Source organism: Schistocerca americana, chromosome X, assembly GCF_021461395.2.
Source record: "Schistocerca americana isolate TAMUIC-IGC-003095 chromosome X, iqSchAmer2.1, whole genome shotgun sequence".
NCBI classification, from domain to species: Eukaryota; Metazoa; Arthropoda; class Insecta; order Orthoptera; family Acrididae; genus Schistocerca; species Schistocerca americana.
The window spans coordinates 636,477,053-636,497,032 of NC_060130.1; positions in this window are offsets into that span (position 1 = coordinate 636,477,053).

Consider the following 19,980-nt stretch of genomic DNA (forward strand, 5'->3'; position numbering starts at 1 on the left):
CGATAACGTACGAAATCTTCCAGAGTGATGTCATTTACTGTGTTCACTGTTGTAATTAAGTAATAAAGATAGTAATAATAATAGCAAATGAGATAATGTACCTCCCTCACTTCGTTCGGCTTAATTATCCTTGTCTCTAATTATATGTACATAACAATTCGAGAAGGCACCAATTCCGAAGTATTTTGCACAAAACTATATGACATAATATAGACCTAATCACAACAACGGCAATTTATTATACTGTCTTAGTGGGGACCTAATTAAACGAATCTTCTTTATAAAGTTCAATTTAGGATGGTCAGCTGAAAGCATGTTTGATTACTGTTTGTATCCCAATGAAATTCTGATAAGATAATAACAGAACACGTTCGCCAGCCTTAGAGCGGATAATTTACTTATGAATAAATTAATTATGATCGCAATCGTTTCTACTCGTTCTGATGACGTCAACCACTAACAGCGATGAAATAAATTTTGTACTTAGGGATAGTAAAACTTAGTTAAGAGAAAATTTTGATATATAAAATTTTAAATTACTTAAATATGGAGCTTATCATACTGATAAATGAGTTGGTCCAGCTCTGGCCCTCATGCAAGCAGTTATTCGGTCAGGAATTGACTGATACTGTTGTTGGATCTCCTGGCGAATATCGTGCCAAATTCTGTCCAATTGGCGCGTTAGATGGTCAAAATCCCGAGATGGTTGGAGGACCATACCCATAATGCTACAAACGTTCTCAGTTTTGGAGAGATTGGGCTACATTGCTGACCAATGTATGGTTTGGCAACCACGGAGACAGTTAGTAGAAACACTCACCCTGTGCACGCGGGCATTATCTTGATGAAATGTAAGCCCAGGATGGTCTTGAAGGGCGACAAAAGAAGAGCAGAATATCTTCGACATACCACTGTGCTGTAAGGGTGCAGCGGATAACAACAAAAGGAATCCTGCTACGAAATGAAATGGCACCAAACACCAACACTCCTGGTTGTAGGGCCACAGGGTGGGCTGCAGTCAGATTGGTATCCCACACCTGTCTGGGGCGTCTCCAGACACGTCTTCGCTGGTTATCGGGGCTCAGCTCGATGCGGGACTCACCAGTGAAGACAATTGTACACCATTCAATGAGATTCCAGGCCGAATGTGCCCGACACCATTGCAAATGGGCTTGGTGTAGAGAGGTCAATGGTAATCGGCGAAAGGGACGCCATGAGCTCAACCCCATTTCTGTGAGCCGCCTATTAACAGTGCTTGTGATCACTGAATCACCAGTTGCCTGTCGGATCGATGATGATGATGCATCTGGGGCTCTGAGTGCCTCTCTGACGATTGCTCTGTCCTCGATTTCTGTCGTCTCTCTAGGCCGACCGCTTCGTTCTTCAGCTGTGTTCAGCTACGGTTACCACTCCTGACAAAATTGTCTAATAGTGGCATCACTTTGAGGCCAACTGCACGTCCTCTCTCAAATGCTGGCAGCTGCGTATATGGTTCACGCACCTGTTATTGAGTACACGGAATGAAATTCGCAGAGATTTTATGTCCTGCTATCGACATGTCCCCTGTTTACTATCCTCGCCTGCAGCGCGGTAAAATTGCGCTGCAGCATCACACATTTATGTATCGGTAAACAATGTTCATAATCTTGCATTTTCCGTTGAAACCTGTATGAATGTCAATTTGCGATCTGTCTTCTTATAGACATTCATTGCTCACTTGTTATTTGTTGTATTTGGCTCTGTACTTGGTCCAGTGTAACGCTGTTGTCAAACGTAATACTTACCAGCGTCTCCTGCACCAGTCATTTCATCCGTATCCTTTTTGAGGCACTGCTGGCGTCGAAACAAGGTAAAAAATTCCGTGGAGTATGAGCAACTGAAATGCAATCCTCTCATTCCACATGTTAAATGGCACAATTGCTGTTCTGTTGTTTAGCTGATGCATGATGGAGCACCATTCAATTTCATTTTATATGCTTCATTCGAAATACCTTTCACATGCCTTTATTGAACGATCTGTTGGTCGAGAAGACCCAGTTTCATGGCCTCCCCATTCACGTGACATTAGTCCCTTCGATCGTTGGCTATTGGACATTTAAAGGCAATGGTATTGTGGTGTCACCGCCAGACACCACACTTGCTAGGTGGTAGCTTAAATCGGCCGCGGTCCATTCAGTACATGTCGGACCCGCGTGTCGCCACTGTGTGATCGCAGACCGAGCGCCACCACAAGGCAGGTCTCGAGATACGGAGTAGCACTCGCCCCTGTTGTACGACGACTTTGCTAGCGACTACACTGACGAAGCTTTCTCTCATTTGCCGAGAGACAGTTAGAATAGCCTTCAGCTAAGTCCCTGGCTACGACCTAGCAAGGCGCCATTAGCCTTACATAGTTTGATAGCTATCGTATGAAATGTCTCATCAAGAATGCTGTATTCACACACATGAAGAATTAAAAGATAAGTATTCGAGGAGCTGCATACTTTTCTTATGAGAATTCACTACTTATCCTGTTCCAGAATTCACGCCCGTCTGCGTTAGATTTCGGCCTCCTATATCTACAAGGTGTTGGCACATTTACCAACACATCAGGTATATTCTATGGTGTCCCACGCTTCTGACTAATTCCGAGGACAGGCAGATGTATTCGGGCCGATTTGTAATTCTGTGAGGGGGAAAGCTGACGGATGTGTAAGCATGAGTGATCACATCACTGGGCACCTCCTATGGTGTCAACAGACAGTCTGCTGTCATAGGCTGGCAAGGCCCATACCTCAATAATTACTTGTTTTCGGACATGTTTATAGAACCTTTTTTCTAATTTTGATGAATACTATCTCCTGCAAGAATATGGGACTTGTTTAAAAACACCAATAATGTCTTCAGGGCTTCAAAGTATTTTGATGGCTATTGTCTTCGGAATTTTCATTTATTATTTCCTTACATACACTGAGGTGACAAGAGTAGTGGGTACTTCCTAATACTGTGCCGGACCTACTTTTGTCCAGCGTAGTGCATCAACTCGACGTGGCATCGACTCAACAAGTTGTTGGAAGTCCCCTGCAGAAATATTTAGCGATGCTGCCTCTATAGTCGTCCAAAATTGCGAAACTGATGCCGGTGCAGGATTTTGTGCACGAACTGACCTCTCAATGATGTCCCATAAATGTTCGATAGGATTCATGTCGGGAGATCTGGGTGGTCAGATCATACCCTCGCATTGTCCGAAATGTCCTTCAGACCAGTCGCAAACAGTTTTGGACCGGTGACATGGCGCATTGTCATCCATAAAAATTCCATCGTTGTTTGCGAACGTAAAGTCCATAAATGGCTACAGTCGTAACCATGATCGGTTCAGCTGGACCATGGGACCCAGTCAATTCCATGTAAACACAGCCCACACCATTGTAGGGCCACCACTAGCTTACACAGTGCTTTGTCGACAACTTGAGTCCACGGCTTCGTAAGGTCTGCGTCACACTCGAACCCTACCATTAGCTTTTACCAACTAAAATCGGGACTCGTCTGACAAGGCCACGGTTTTCCAGTCGTCTAGGGTCCAACTGATATGGTCACGAGCCCAGGAGAGGCGCTGCACGCGATTTCGTGGCGTTAACAAAGGCACTCGAGTCTATCGTCTCTGCCATAGACCATTAACGCCAAATTTCACTACACTATTCTAACGGATACATGCGTCGCACATCCCACATTGGTTTCTGCCGTTATTTCACGTAATGCTGCTTTCTGTTAACACTGACAACTCTACGCAAATGCCGCTGCTATCGGTCGCTTCCTGAAGGCCGTCGGCCACTGCGTTGTCCGTGGTGAGAGGTAATGCCTGAAATTTGGTATTCTCGGCACACTTTTGACACTGTGGACCTCGGAATATTGGATTCGCTAATGATTTCCGAAATGGAAAGTCTCATTCGTCTAGCTCCGACTACCATTCCGCGTGCGAAGTCCCTTAATTCCCGTCGTGAAGCTGTAATTACGCCGGAAACCTATTCACATGAATCATGTGAGTACAAATGATAACTCCAACAGTGCATTGTCCTTTTATACCTTGTGTACGCGATGCTAGCGCCATCTGTATATGGGCATATCGCTGTTCCATGACTTTTGTCAAAATGGCTCTGAGCACTATGGGACTTAACATCTATGGTCATCAGTCACCTAGAACTTAGAACTACTTAAACCTAACTAACCTAAGGACATCACACAACACCCAGTCATCCATGACTTTTGTCACCTCACTATATAATTATAGGCTCCATATAAACAATTCATAAATTTTATATTGCGTCTGCCTTCTTACCAAAGGAGCGTATGAATTAACTACAGTTCTAATGTTTTTCATTCAGTTAATCAGTTTGTCAGACTGAGGAGCCACAATTTTCTTCTTTCCTCGCGAGGTTGCTCCTACTAGCGATGTAGTCCTCTGCGTACAGATTGAGTATTAGGACCCCAAGCAAGACTTGAGAAACGTAGCAGCCGTCTAGAGCGAGAGCAGATCCGCTTGTCGCGGTAGGGAGGGCAGAAATTATTTTCCAAGAAATAATGGTCCGCAGATTTTGAAAGGCGTAATCATTCTACGCAAGCCGTACAAGCGGAGCTCATCGCGCTCAGACTTGTGGGGCTGCAGGCGGCCCACCTCCTTTTCCCGACTGCGGCCGTGGTGCCACCTCACAAAGGGAAAAAGATAACACACATGATAGCCCATTACACAGTCTTAAAGCCAGCTACATTCGTTCTCCGCAAACCACAATACGTAATGAATTTTGTTTGTAGCTGTATTCCTGTAGTCCTGCGACACTTTGAAATCCCCGAGCCATAGCACTGTAGCACGCCGCTACAGACAAAACGAAATGACGTACGTAGCGCATTGATAAAGTGGAGTAAGTACGAGTACAACAATGAAGTAGTCTTCCTTTTCCTGGACTTTATCCCGTATCCTCACGGTGTCGCCATGTTAATTATTAAGTTTGGCTATGTCAGTAGCAGAGGGTTGGCCGGATGCCCTCCCTATCGCCACAGGAGACGCTAGATTCACATGAGTGAGACTTATTCGTGACGTCACTATGATGCGTATATGCCAAGTTTCGACAGTCGGGGATGTCTATCGACTTTCGTGGTCATATAGAGTCTGAGCGAGATGAGCCAGCCGTAGACCTGTAGCACGAAGCTCACATCTGGTATACTTGCTGCCATAACTTAATGATACTTAGAAATAATGTGACTGGCTGACTAATTACTTCAAAGCATGCAAGTTTGGCTAGCCAGTGTTATGTCCTCTTGTTACATATACAAAATTAAATGTGCTTTGCACACCAAAATAACAACTGTAGTATTACCATAACACTCTTTTGAAAACGTAAGAAGACTGTAAATACAGAGAATCGTTGTGACTGTGGCAGCCATTCTTGCACACAAATTAAAGGAGCAACTCATTACCTTCGCTTGGTGCATTCATTGCGATTTTTGAAACTATTGTTACCTTTCCTTTCTTTGAAAGTGTGAACCTACCACCTTCATACTCGTTATTTTCATATACATTACGAAAAGTATTTAGTAATAACCCCCCCACCCGAATGGTAGAAGTGTGCTGGTTGTGTGAAATGTGTTCTAGTTTGTGCGAAAAATTTTAATTCACTGCGAGGAAAGTGAACTTCTTCCTTTGCATTTGAAAGTAACTGAAACGACAAGAAAAAGCAGCAGCAGGAACATTCCTTTACCAGTATCAATACCAGAATACATTCCGTCCGCATATGTACTTTAATTGAAGATGGTTTTGTTTGCAGAAGAAGTCTCCTAAAAAACTAGCTTGTAAATGTTCTTTTATATTTTATAGAAGTCGGAGACTAAGTGATCTAATTATTTTTCAGATGTAGCTGTCTTTCCTATTCTTTTTGTTCTGAGTGGTACCTAGTTTGTTTTACCAAATGATCGACGTGTTAGAATATCTACTGTCATTTCATGCTTAATTTGTAGATAATTAACAATGACAACTCCCTCCTGGGAGAGGGCGCGCTTATATGTACGTGACATCAGATATTACAGAACACATTTCTCTTAAATTAATAAGAAGGTCCGAGATTATCTTACAAAAGCAAAGGTAAAAATAAAAAAATATAAGGAGCAGGACTCAAGTAAACTACATTCTCATCTTGTGGTGTTGCAGCTCTCCTTATGTCCGTGCTTCCTATGAAAATAGGACGAGGACTTCCGCCTTTTGCAAGACACCTATTCAGTTTCGGTTTACCCAGACATGTTTCAGCACTTTTTGTGCTATCTTCAGTGGGTTATTTTATTTTCTTACTGTAAAATTGTTGTTACATATTAACGTTTAGAGAAACTTTTGGTACGAAATATTTACAATTGTGAATGAATAATTGTTGTAAACTATTATACATTATTTGTTTACAGTTCACAGTTCAGATATGTATTAACGACCTGTGTGTTGTTTATTACATTATGTCAAAAGTTCTAGTTATAGCTTAATTGGCAAAAGAGTGGATGTATGCATTAGTTTACATGTCCTACATGAAGCTAATGGGCATTTACGTCGGTAGCTAGTCTGCTGCACAATCTACAACTTGTCATCTGCAAACAGCAAAATTTAATTTTTACTTTTCCGTTTATATTGCATTTACGAACGGAAATGAGTGTATATCACATTTTTTGTGTGTAACTTACGGCTTTGATGTTGTAATGTTTTCTCATATGCTTTGGCGAGGTGAGTACGCTGATTTCTGTGACTTATGGTCGTTTGACAACGCACTTTCTACAAATTTTCAAACAATACGTAATGGCGGCGAAAACTCTTCCTAGTTTCAAATTTTGTAGAAAGTGCGTTGTCAAACGGCCATTAGTTTGTAATCTTGTCAGAGGCTGCACTGGGCTTGGAAGCTGGGTTGAAGGAAATGGTTAGCTTCTTGAAAAAAGAACTTGTAAGATGAATAGCCGGCCAGAGTGGCGGTGCGGTTCTAGGCGCTACAGTCTGGAGCCGAGCGACCGCTACGGTCGCAGGTTCGAATCCTGCCTCGGGCATGGATGTGTGTGATGTCCTCAGGTTAGTTAGGTTTAAGTAATTCTAAGTTCTAGGGGACTGATGACCTCAGAAGTTAAGTCGCATAGTGCTCAGAGCCATTTTGCAAGATGAATACCACCGAAGATAAAATAATGGTAGAGCGATGCAGCCGGATCAAATTAGGTGATGTTGAGGGAATTAGATTAGGAAACGTTGCACCAAAAGTGGTAGAAGTGTTTTGTTATTTGGGCAGCAAGATAACTCAGCATGGCCGAAATAGAATATAAATGCAGACTGGTAACAGCGAGAAAAGCGACATTGAAAAAAAAATGTTAGTGTGGGATATAAATTTAAGTTTTAGGATGATGAAGAGCTCAGATAAGAAGAGAATGTAAGATGAAGCTTGCACAAGGCAGACTAATATCCAGAGCTGGATCAACTCAGTCTTTTGACTGAAGACTACAATAACATTTTGAAGTCACAGGTTATTAAACTGACGCTTTGGTAGTACATACACCTCAAATGCATAGAATGGTATAGGTACTCGTCCACCGTTTTGACCCGCCCGCATAGCCACTCGTGTTAGCAGCGCCCTTCTGGGATTCGGGGAGATGCACAGGCTCCGGATAGAATGCGCCCGGCGGTTTAACGGCCAGGACTGGAGAGCCTGGATGTTGTTTTAAGGCAGTCTCCCACATCCGACTATGTGTGTATTTAGTTGACGCATACGGAAATATGATTATTGTTTTAAGGGAGTTTCCCACATCCGACAATGTGTGTATTTAGTTGGTGCCTTCGGAGATATGATTATTATAATACACACATCAAAAAAAGTATTGCATCACCTTGGTTCCGTGAGTTCCGGAACCTGTACAGAAAATTGGTATAGAGATCAACATAAACATCATTTCCGCCCTTTTTTTTGTTCACGAAAAGCACACATTGTATGTTGTACCATCATACAGCGAGACCTTCAGAGGTGGTGGTCAAGATTGCTGTAAACACTGGTACCTCTTATACCCAGTAGCACGACCTCTTGCATTGATGCTTGCCTGCATTCGTCGTGGCATACTGTCCACAAGTTCATCAAGCCACTGTTGGTCCAGATTGTCCCACTCCTCAACGGCGATCCCCCAGAGTAGTTGGTGGGTCACGTCGACCATAAACAGTCCTTTTCCATTATCCCAGGCATGTTCGATGGGGTTTATGTCTGAAGAACATGCTGGCCACTCCAGACAAACGATGTCGTTATCCTGAAGGAAGTCATTCACAAGATGTGCACGATGGGGGCGCGAATTGTCGCCCGTGCAGTCGAATGCCTCCCCAATATGCTGCAGATATGGTTGCACTATCGGTCGGAGGATCGCATTCAGGTATCGTACAACCGTTACTGCGCCTTCCATCACCACCAGCGGCGAACGTCGGCCCCACATAATGCTACCCCAAAACAGTAGGGAACCTCCACCTTGCTGAACTCGCTGGACAGTGTGTCTAAGGCTCTCAGCCTGAACGGATTGCCTCAAAACACGTCTACGACGATTGTCTGGTTGAAGGCATATGCGACAATCATCGGTAAAGAGAACGTTATACCAATCCTGAGCGGTCCATTCGGCATGTTGTTGGACCCATCTGTACCGCGCTGCATGATGTCGTGGTTGCAAAGATGGACCTCGCCATGGACGTCGGGAGTGAAGTTGCGCGTCATGCATCCTATTGCGCACAGTTTGAGTTGTAATACGACGTCCTGTGGCTGCACGAAAAGCATTATTCAACATGGTGGCGTTGCTGTCAGGGTTCCACCGAGCCATAATCTGTAGGTAGTGGTCATCCACTGCAGTAGTAGCTCTTGGGCTGCCTGAGCGAGGCATGTCATCGACAGTTTCTTGTCTCTCTGTATCTCCTCCATGTCCGAACAAAATCGCTTTGGTGCACTCCGAGACGCCTGGACATTTCCCTTGTTGAGAGCCCTTCCTGGCACAAAGTAACAATGAGGACGCGATCGAACCGAAGTATTGACCGTCTAGGCATGGTTGAACTACAGACAACACGAGCCGTGTACCTTCTTCCTGGTGGAGTGACTGGAACTGATCGGCTGGCGGACCCCCTCCGTCTAATAGACGCTGCTCATGCATGGTTGTTCACATCTTTGGGCGGGTATAGTGATATCTCTGAACAGCCAAAGAGACTGTCTGTGCTACAATATCCACAGTCAACGTCTATCTTCAGGAGTTCTGGGAACCGGAGTGACGCAAAACATTTTTTGATGTGCGTAAAATAAGAGAATCAGAGCTCCCTCGGCAAGATTTTCTCGTGTGCTGTTCGAAAGTGTAACGGTAGAGAAACGGCTTGAAGGTGGTTCGATGAACCGTCTGCCAATAACTTAATTGCGAATTTCAGAGGAATCGTGTAAATGTAGATGCACATCTACACATATACTCCGCAAGCCACCGCGTTGTGCATGGTGGAGGATACCTTGTACCCCCACTAGTCATTTTCTTTCCTGTTATACTCGCGAATAGAGTGAGGGAAACATGAACGTCTGTATGCCTCCGTAGGAGACCTACTTCCTCATTTCTTATCGTCGTGGTGCTTTCGTGAAATGTAAATTGGCGGCAGGAGAATCATTCTGCATTAAGCTTCAAATGCCGGTTTTCTATTTTTTTTTTTTTTTTCAATAGTGTTTCGCGAAAAGAACGTCGTCTTCCCTCCAGGGATTCCCATTTTAATTCACAAAGTATCTCTGTAATACGTGCGTGTTGATCGGGACTACCACTAAAAAATCTAGCAGTCCGCCTCTGAATTGCTTCGATGTCTTCCTTTAATTCGACCCTGTGGGGATACCGAACAGTCGAGCACTACTCAAGAATAAGTCGCACTAGTGTTCTCTACGTGATCTCCATCATATATGAACTACACTTCTCTAAAATTCGCCCAATAAACAGAAGCCGATCATTCGCTTTCCCTACTACCGTCATTTCGTGTTCGTTCCACTTCGTATCGTTTTGCAGTGTTACGCGATGGCCACGCGGAGTGGCCGCGCGGTTTAGGGCGCCATGTCCCGGAGTGCGCGGCCCCTCCCGCGGGAGGTTCGAGTCCTCCCTTGGGCATGGGTATGTGTGTTGCTCTTAACATAAGTTAGTTTAAGTAGTGTGTAAGTCTAGGGGCCGTTGACCTCAGCAGTTTAGTCCCTTAGGAATTCTTGAACATTTGTTATGCTAGGATATTTAATCGACGTGAGTATTTCGAGCAACACACTACTAACACTGTATTCAAAAATTACGGGTTTGTTTCTCTTAATCATCTGCATTAACTTACAAACTGTCATTCAACACACCACCTAGAAATTTTTCCTAGCAAGGGCAAGGCCTCAGAACGGCCAACCGATTCGGGTCAAATTTGGCAGGTCGCTTGTGAACAACTTAAACCGGAGAACTGTAAGATATTTTGGCTCAACACCCTCCCGTTTTTGAGAAAATCATCCCTAAAGGTTATGACGAGGGCGGGATCGATAGATAATTGTAAAAAGAGCATTTTTGATCATCAGGTATGGTGTCAACAAACGCATACTTTAAAATCCAAGAAACTTTTACGACTGCCACTTATGTACCCAATTGGTAAACGCTTTTCACCGAGAGCGCCGATAGCGCACCGCCCAACCTAACTGGTTGGGAAGCGGAGAACCGGGGCTCGAATATCGAGGAAACCTAGTGGATTGTTCTTCTCGTTTTTATTTTTCCATATCTCAATTGACAGGGATATGACGGTTAATAAGGTAAGTAAATCAATAAGGAATGATAAAAAGGTGGGCAAATAAATTTCACAAACCTCTTGGGATAGTAAACAACTAAAATGTTACTCCTGGTCACTTTACAAAGGCTCTTCTAGTCACTGTTACGTGCCCTTACTTTTCTTCGAACAACTATATGGATGGTACTTGTCATACAAACATTCGAAACAAATATACTCGCCGTACCAAGAACATCTAATGAATGCAATCTTTCGGCAGCTACACTGTTCGTTCCGAAGAGTCGGCGGAAAACAAACTTGGTTTACACTTAAATATATGTCCTTCTCGGGAATTAATTTTGAAGCGAACCACTCATACGACATCACTGTCTGAAAAATCGGTGCTGTAAGTTGGTTATAAATTTTCTGTGAATTGTAATTGCATCCGTGCGGTTGAGCAATTCTTGCTGTGTTTGCAGAAGCACATTACAATTCTGAAGCCTCGAAATAAAGTTTTCAACCTGGCGGTACAATCAAACATCACACAGGTATGCCATTTGGCGGTATTACTTTTACCGTTTACGTCGGTTGACCCTCGTCATCAGTAAACATGGTGTCATACATTAGAGTATTAGTTTGACCACCCCAGGAATCCAATATTAGACAAAACTTGTTATCAGCAACGTATGGTTTTAAAACATTCTGCCGGCCGGAATGGCCGAGCGGTTCTAGGCGCTTCAGTCTGGAACCGCGCGACCGCTGCGGTCGCAGGTTGAATCCTGCCTCGGGCATGGATGTGTGTGATGTCCTTAGGTTAGTTAGGTTTAAGTAGTTCTAAGTTCTAGGGGACTGATGACCTCAGATGTTAAGTCCCATAGTGCTCAGAGCCATTTGAACCATTTTTTTAAAACATTCTCAAGAAATGTTCTGTAAATCGCATTTGTCAATTTTCCGGATTTGGAGCAAGTGATGTAAACATTTTTCAACGAGTCGGTTAAGCCATTGACCTCTTCGATAACCCTAGGACCAAATGTAACATTCGTTTCTTGTAAACACAGGAAAACCTTAGGCAACACTTATCCAGAGACTGTGATGGCTTATTGCGCCGTGTACGAATGTGTGAGTTTTTTTTCTACTACCAGCTGCGACAAGGGTTCGTTTTTCTCCCTTTATGCGATAACGTCCGTCGAATGTTCATCCGATCCTCGCATCCTGTTTGGTAGGTGTTGATCACGTAATTACGATTAAAACCGGTCGTAAGTGACGCCGTTTGCGTGCTGGAAAGAGCCACCACTTTCTGTATGTGTTCTATATTTTCTACGTCCTTGTGTGAAACGTATTTAGTGGCATGCCGCCGGCCGCGGTGGCCGTGCGGTTCTAGGTGCTGCAGTCCGGAACCGCGGGACTGCTACGGCCGCAGGTTCGAATCCTGCCTCGGGCATGGATGTGTGTGATGTCCTTCGGTTAGTTAGGTTTAAGTAGTTCTAAGTTCTAGGGGACTGATGACCTAAGATGTTAAGACCCATAGTGCTCAGAGCCATTTGAACCATTTTTTTGACATGCCGTTGACGAGTTTTATATTCCGATTTGAAATTCCTTGTCGAAGATAATGATGCAGTAAACGTAAAATCCTTGTTAGTCGTATATTGAAGCGCTGCACCTGCAGTCCACTCCTGGAGTATTCTCGTGGTTACATTCTCTTTACGACGGCGAGATTCGACAAATCGGTCGTTTGTCCAGTTATTTATGGCCTGGTATTTGTCGTATCTTGTCCCTTCTTTAACGATATCATTTTCCTACAATTTTAGACCTTCTTCCTTTTCAGGGCTGTTGTTGCTCCATTCTTTTGCAGTGTTTGTAGGTTCCAATTTGGATGATTCCTGGCTAGCGCTACCGCCTTTACTTTTACTTCAGGGGGTATAGCAGCGTAGTTCAATTGTTTAGTAACCGGTTCGTAATACTCATCGGGAAAGATGAAGCACAGATACCCTGTGACGTGGACATTTCCAAAGTGTTTTGCGATTCACTAGTCGTGATATCCTCCACTGAAACACCTTCTGCTTCGCCTTCATAGTATAGTTCTTCAGTATCAACAACGATCATTTCGTTCGTCAGCTCCAAAAATCTCTCGACGACAGCCGCTCGTATCAATCTGGAACGCCGAGAAACAGAACTGCCTGCTTCCGGTAGCGCATTGATAATACATCTGACTCGCAACACTTCTACAAACCAAAACACAGCGTCGGTGCGGATGGTCCCGGCGGAGGTTCGAGTCCTCCCTAGGGCATGGGTGTGTGTGTTTGTCCTTAGGATAATTTAGGTTAAGTAGTGTGTAAGCTTAGGGACTGATGACCTTAGCGGTTAAGTCCCATAAGATTTCACACACATTTGAACAGCGTCGGTAACTTCCCGCTTCTCGTCGTCTGTGACAGGCTCCCAACTATGTATATATTTCAGCGTTGGTCGAAGAGTGTACATCCTCCATTATTCTGATTATGCAACTGAAAGATATGACACAACAAATAATAACTGGTTACTACGGCATAAACAGAAATGGTAATTACTGTGAACTACGTACAGTACAAGTCATGTTACTTACAGAAGATCACTGTATTCTTTCACAAAACATATTTTATTCAGTGGGTTAATGATGAAATATCATTACATGTGCCCTCAAGGCTCGCGGCAGCCTACTGACGGAAAACAACTCTTTCCGATTGACTTACATAAGGTTCGTGCTGGATATCCTCACTTTTCGAGGTTCACAATTATGATATGACGAAGAGGCAACGGGACAACATAAATCTCCCCTCGTGCGTCGCTGTAGGCAAGCGTCGCGCGGTTGGCTGTCTGTGGTCCCTCGTGAGGAATTCGCAGCCCTCTTACTCGGAGTTGTTTTCATGAGACAAGGCTTAAAAGTTCAATTCTTAACTAATTCACATCGTTTGGGAAATTAGTTCGCCTACCTTACTACTATTATTATTCCGTGTTGAGTTGCGTACCTTATTTACCTTCCTATCCGTACAAATTCTGATTCGAAAAACTACAATTTAAGAAAATGAAAACCGTATAGCTTCCTCGAGATTCGAACCCGGGTTCTCCACTTCCCAGCCATATTCTATGACTGTTGCGCTAGCGGCGCTCTTGGCTGAACGCGTTTACCAACTGGCTACGTAAGTGGCAGTTGTAAAAGTTTCTTTCCTCGATTTCTGGAAAAGTGTGCGTTTGCGGCCCCCATACCTGATGATGAAAAATGCTCTATTTACAATTATCGATCCCGCCAATTTTGAGTCGATTGCTCATCATACCCTTTAGGGGTGATTTTCACAAAAACAAGGGGGGGGGGGGGGGAGGTGTTGAGCTTAAATATCTAAGAGTCCTTCGTTATAGGTTGAACACAAGTGACCTGCCAAATCTGAGCCGAATCGGTTGGCTGTGTCTGAGGCCTTCCCCTTGTACCTTGTAAGTCATCTTGTATCCTACATTCCTCAAAGACGACACCTTCCCGTATACCACAGCCTCATCAGTGAACTCTGCAATTGCTGCTCACCCTACCCATCATATCATTTATATACAGGGTGGTTCATTGATAGTGACCGGGCCAAATATCTCACGAAATAAGCATCAAACGAAAAAATTACAAAGAACGAAACTCGTCTAGCTTGAAGGAGGAAACCAGATGGCGCTATGGTTGCCCCGCTAGATGGCGCTGCCATAGGTCAAACGGATATCAACTGCGTTTTTTAAATAGGGACCCCCATTTTATTACATATTCGTGTGGTAAGTAAAGAAATATGAATGTTTTAGTTGGACGACTTTTTTCGCTTTGTGACAGATGGCACTGTAATAGTCACAAACGTATAAGTACGTCGTATCACGTAACATTCCGCCAGTGCGGACGGTATTTGCTTCGTGATACATTACCCGTGTTAAAATGGACCGTTTACCAATTGCGGAAAAGGTCGATATCGAGTTGATGTATGGCTATTGTGATCAAAATGCCCAACGGGCGTGTGCCATGTATGTTGCTCGGTATCCTGAACGACATCATCCAAGTGTCCGGACCGTTCGCCGGATAGTTACGTAATTTAAGGAAACAGGAAGTGTTCAGCCACATGTGAAACGTCAACCACGACCTGCAACAAATGATGCCCAAGTAGGTGTTTTAGCTGCTGTCGCGGCTAATCCGCACATCAGTAGCAGACAAATTGCTCGAGAATCGGGAATCTCAAAAACGTCGGTATTGAGAATGCTACATCAACATCGATTGCACCTGTACCACATTTCTATGCACCAGGAACTTCATGGCGACGAATTTGAACGTCGTGTACAGTTCTGCCACTGGGCACAAGAGAAATTACGGGACGATGACAGATTTTTTGCACGCGTTCTATTTAGCGACGAAGCGTCATTCAACAACACCGGTAACGTAAACTGGCATAATATGCACTATTGGGCAACGGAAAATCCACGATGGCTGCGACAAGTGGAACATCAGCGACCTTGGCGGGTTAATGTAAGGTGCGGCGTTGTCGGAGGAAGGATAATTGGCCCCCATTTTATCGATGGCAATCTAAATGGTGCAATGTATGCTGATTTCCTACGTAATGTTCTACCAATGTTACTACAAGATGTTTCACTGCATGACAGAATGGCGATGTACTTCCAACATGATGGATGTCCGGCACATAGCTCGCGTGCGGTTGAAGCGGTATTGAATAGCATATTTCATGACAGGTGGATTGGACGTCGAAGCACCATACCCTGGCCCGCACGTTCACCGGATCTGACGTCCCCGGATTTCTTTCTGTGGGGGAAAGTTGAAGGATATTTGCCATCGTGATCCACCGACAACGCCTGACAACATGATTCAGCCCATTGTCAATCCATGGGAAGACATTACGGAAGGCGAACTACTCGCTGTTGAGAGGAATGTCGTTACACGTATTGCCAAATGCACTGAGGTTGACGGACATCATTTTGAGCATTTATTGCATTAATGTGGTATTTGCAGGTAATCACGCTGTAACAGCATGCGTTCTTAGAAATGATAAGTTCACAAATGTACATGTATCACACTGGAACAACCGAAATAAAATGTTCAAACGTACCTACGTTCTGTATTTCAATTTAAAAAACCTACCTGTTACCAACTGTTCGTCTAAAATTGTGAGCCATATGTTTGTGACTATTACAGCGCCATCTATCACAAAGCGAAAAAAGTGGTCCAACTAAAACATTCATATTTCTTTACGTACTACACGAATATGTAATAAAAAATGGGAGTTCCTATTTAAAAAAACGCAGTTGATATCCGTTTTGCTTATGGCACCGCCATCTAGCGGGCCAACCATAGCGCCATCTGGCTACCCCCTTCAAGCTAGACGCCGGCCGCGGTGGTCTCGCGGTTCTAGGCGCGCAGTCCGGAACCGAGCGACTGCTACGGTCGCAGGTTCGAATCCTGCCTCGGGCAAGGATGTGTGTGATGTCCTTAGGTTAGTTAGGTTTAAGTCGTTCTAAGTTCTAGGGGACTGATGACCACAGCTGTTAAGTCCCATAGTGCTCAGAGCCTTTCAAGCTAGACAAGTTTCGTTCATTGTAGTCTTTCGTTTGGCGCTTATTTCGTGAGATATTTGGTCCGGTTACGATCAATGGACGACCCTGTATATAGAAAATAACAGTGGCCCTATCACACTCCCCTAGGACTCTCTTGACGATACCCTTGTCTCTGATAAACACTTTCCGTTCAAATGGCTCTGAGCACTATGGGACTCAACTGCTGAGGTCATTAGTCCCCTAGAACTTAGAACTAGTTAAACCTAACTAACCTAAGGACATCACAAACATCCATGCCCGAGGCAGGATTCGAACCTGCGACCGTAGCGGTCTTGCGGTTCCAGACTGCAGCGCCTTTAACCGCACGGCCACTTCGGCCGGCTAAACACTTTCCGTCGAGGACAACGTACTATATTCTGTTACTTAAGGAGTCTTCGAGCCACTCACGTATCTGGGAACCTAATTCGTGTGCTCGTACCTTCGGTAACAGTCTGCAGTGGAGCACCGTGTCAAACGCTTTCTGGAAATCCAGGAACATGGAATTTCCCTGTCACCATCAGTGGTTCGCAGCATATCGTGCGAGAAAACGGCAAGATGAGTTTTGCACCAGCGATGCTTTCTAAATCAGCGCCAATCTGTGGAAATTTCTTACATTCGAATTCAGAATATGTTCAACAATTCTTAAACAGAGCGATGTTAAGGATATTGGTTAGTAATTTTGCGGGCCGTTCTTTTAGCCTTCTTATATAGGGTATTACAAAAAGGTACGGCCAAACTTTCAGGAAACATTCCTCACACACAAAGAAGGAAAATATGTTATGTGGACATGTGTCCGGAAACGCTTACTTTCCATGTTAGAGCTCATTTTATTACTTCTCTTCAAATCACGTTAATCGTGGAATGGAAACACACAGCAACAGAATGTACCAGCGTGACGTCAAACACTTTGTTACAGGAAATGTTCAAAATGTCCTCCGTTAGCGAGGATACATGCATCCACCCTCCAGCACATGGAATCCCTGATGCGCTGATGCAGCCCTGAAGAATGGCGTATTGTATCACAGCCGTCCACAATACGAGCTCGAAGAGTCTCTACATTTGGTACCGGGGTTGCGTAGACAAGAGCTTTCAAATGCCCCCATAAATGAAAGTCAAGAGGGTTGAGGTCAGGAGAGCGTGGAGGCCATGGAATTGGTCCGCCTCTACCAATCCATCGGTCACCGAATCTGTTGTTGAGAAGCGTACGAGCACTTCGACTGAAATGTGCAGGAGCTCCATCGTGCATGAACCACATGTTGTGACGTACTTGTAAAGGCACATGTTCTAGCAGCACAGGTAGAGTATCCCGTATGAAATCATGATAACGTGCTCCATTGAGCGTAGGTGGAGGAACATGGGGCCCAATCAAGACATCACCAACAATGCCTGCCCAAACGTTCACAGAAAATCTGTGTTGATGACGTGATTGCACAACTGCGTGCGGATTCTCGTCAGCCCACACATGTTGATTGTGAAAATTTACAATTTGATTACGTTGGAATGAAGCCTCATCCGTAAAGAGAACATTTGCACTGAAATGAGGATTGACACATTGTTGGATGAACCATTCGCAGAAGTGTACCCGTGGAGGCCAATCAGTTGCTGATAGTGCCTGCACACGCTGTACATGGTACGGAAACAACTGGTTCTCCCGTGGCACTCTCCATACAGTGACGTGGTCAACGTTACCTGTACAGCAGCAACTTCTCTGACGCTGACATTAGGGTTATCGTCAACTGTACGAAGTATTGCCTCGTCCATTGCAGGTGCCCTCGTCGTTCTAGGTCTTCCCTAGTCGCGAGTCATAGGTTGGAATGTTCCGTGCTCCCTAAGACGCCGATCAATTGCTTCGAACGTTTTCCTGTCGGGACACCTTCGTTCTGGAAATCTGTCTCGATACAAATGTACTGCGCCACGGCTATTGCCCCGTGCTAATCCATACATCAAATGGGCATCTGCCAACTCCGCATTTGTAAATATTGCACTGACTGCAAAACCACGTTCGTGATGAACACTAACCTGTTGATGATACGTACTGATGTCCTTGATGCTAGTACTGTAGAACAATGAGTCGCATGTCAATACAAGCACCGAAGTCAACATTACCTTCCTTCAATTGGGCCAACTGGCGGTGAATCGAGGAAGTACACTACACACTGATGAAACTAAAATGAGCTCTAACATTGAAATTAAGCGTTTCCGGACACATGTCCACATATAATCTTTTCTTCATTTGTGTGTGAGGAATGTTTCCTGAAAGTTTGGCCGTACCTTTTTGTAACACCCTGTATATAGGAGCCACTTGCGCTCTTTTCCAGTAGCTTGGCGCTTTGTGCTGGACGAGAGATTCGTGATAAATGCAAGCTAAGTAAGGGGACAATGTCGTAGAGTAACGCTCTGTAAAACCGAATTGGGATTCTATCCGGACGTGGTGACTAATTTGTTTTCATCTCTTTCAGATGATTCTCTACGCCAGAGATGCTAATTACTATATCCTTCGTATGTGAGTCTGTGCGTCTGCCAAACGGCGGTATGTTTGTACGATCTTGCTACCTGAATGATTTCTTAAATGCGGAATTCCGAAAATCAGTAGTGTTTTTGCTGCCTTCTGTTACCACACCGCCGGCCGTGGTGGGCGAGCGGTTATAGGCGCTACAGTCTGGAACCGCGCGAACGCTACGGTCGCAGGTTCGAATCCTGCCTCGGGCATGGATGTGTGTGATGTCCTTAGGTTAGCTAGGTTTAAGTAGTTCTCAGTTCTAGGGGACTGATGACCTCAGATGTTAAGTCCCATAGTGCTCAGAGCCATTTGAACCATTTGTTACCACACCATACTGGTCAACGAGTAACTGGATAGAAGCCTTAGACCCGCTGAGCTATTTTTTGTTGGACTTGGATTTTCTCGGGTTCCCACCAGGATATTTTGCTAAGGTATGACTGGTAGGTTTCTACTTCGCGCATCGGTCTTTTTGCAGACGTACGAATTTCTATTAACTTTTGCCTGTCGCCATTTGTGCGTTCTTTTTTGAACTGAGAGTGCAACAGTGTTTGCTTCCTGAACATTTTCAGAATTTTGTTATCAAACCACGGTGATTCTTTTCCATCCTTATCCCCTTACTCGCCATATACTTCTTCAGAGAGCGTTTTATAATAAGTTTAAAATTTCCCTGTAATTCCTCTACGTCCACCACACTGGCACTAAATGATGTCCATGCATTGTCTCAGGGCGATGCTAAATTGCTCATCTGCCGTTTCTAGCGAAAATACTCTCCTAGCCTTCTTGATAGATTTATTAACTATAGTAATCATCCTCGCTATGATGACGTAGAGATCACTAATCCTTGTCTCTATACTGACATTGGTGATAAGGTCAGACCTGTTTGTAGCTACAAGGTCTAAAATATTGCCATTGCGTGTGGGCTGTCGAACTTCCTGCTCAAAATTGTTTTCGGAAAACGAGTTCAAAAGCACACATGAATATATTCGCAGTTGCGAATATGAACCACCTCTAGCTGTATAATGGAATGGCGACAGTGAAAATTTGTGCTGGTTTACAAATAAAATGTCATCACTGTATGGAAATAATATTAATGGGACGTACGAGTACAGATATGACACATGGACGGCGACAT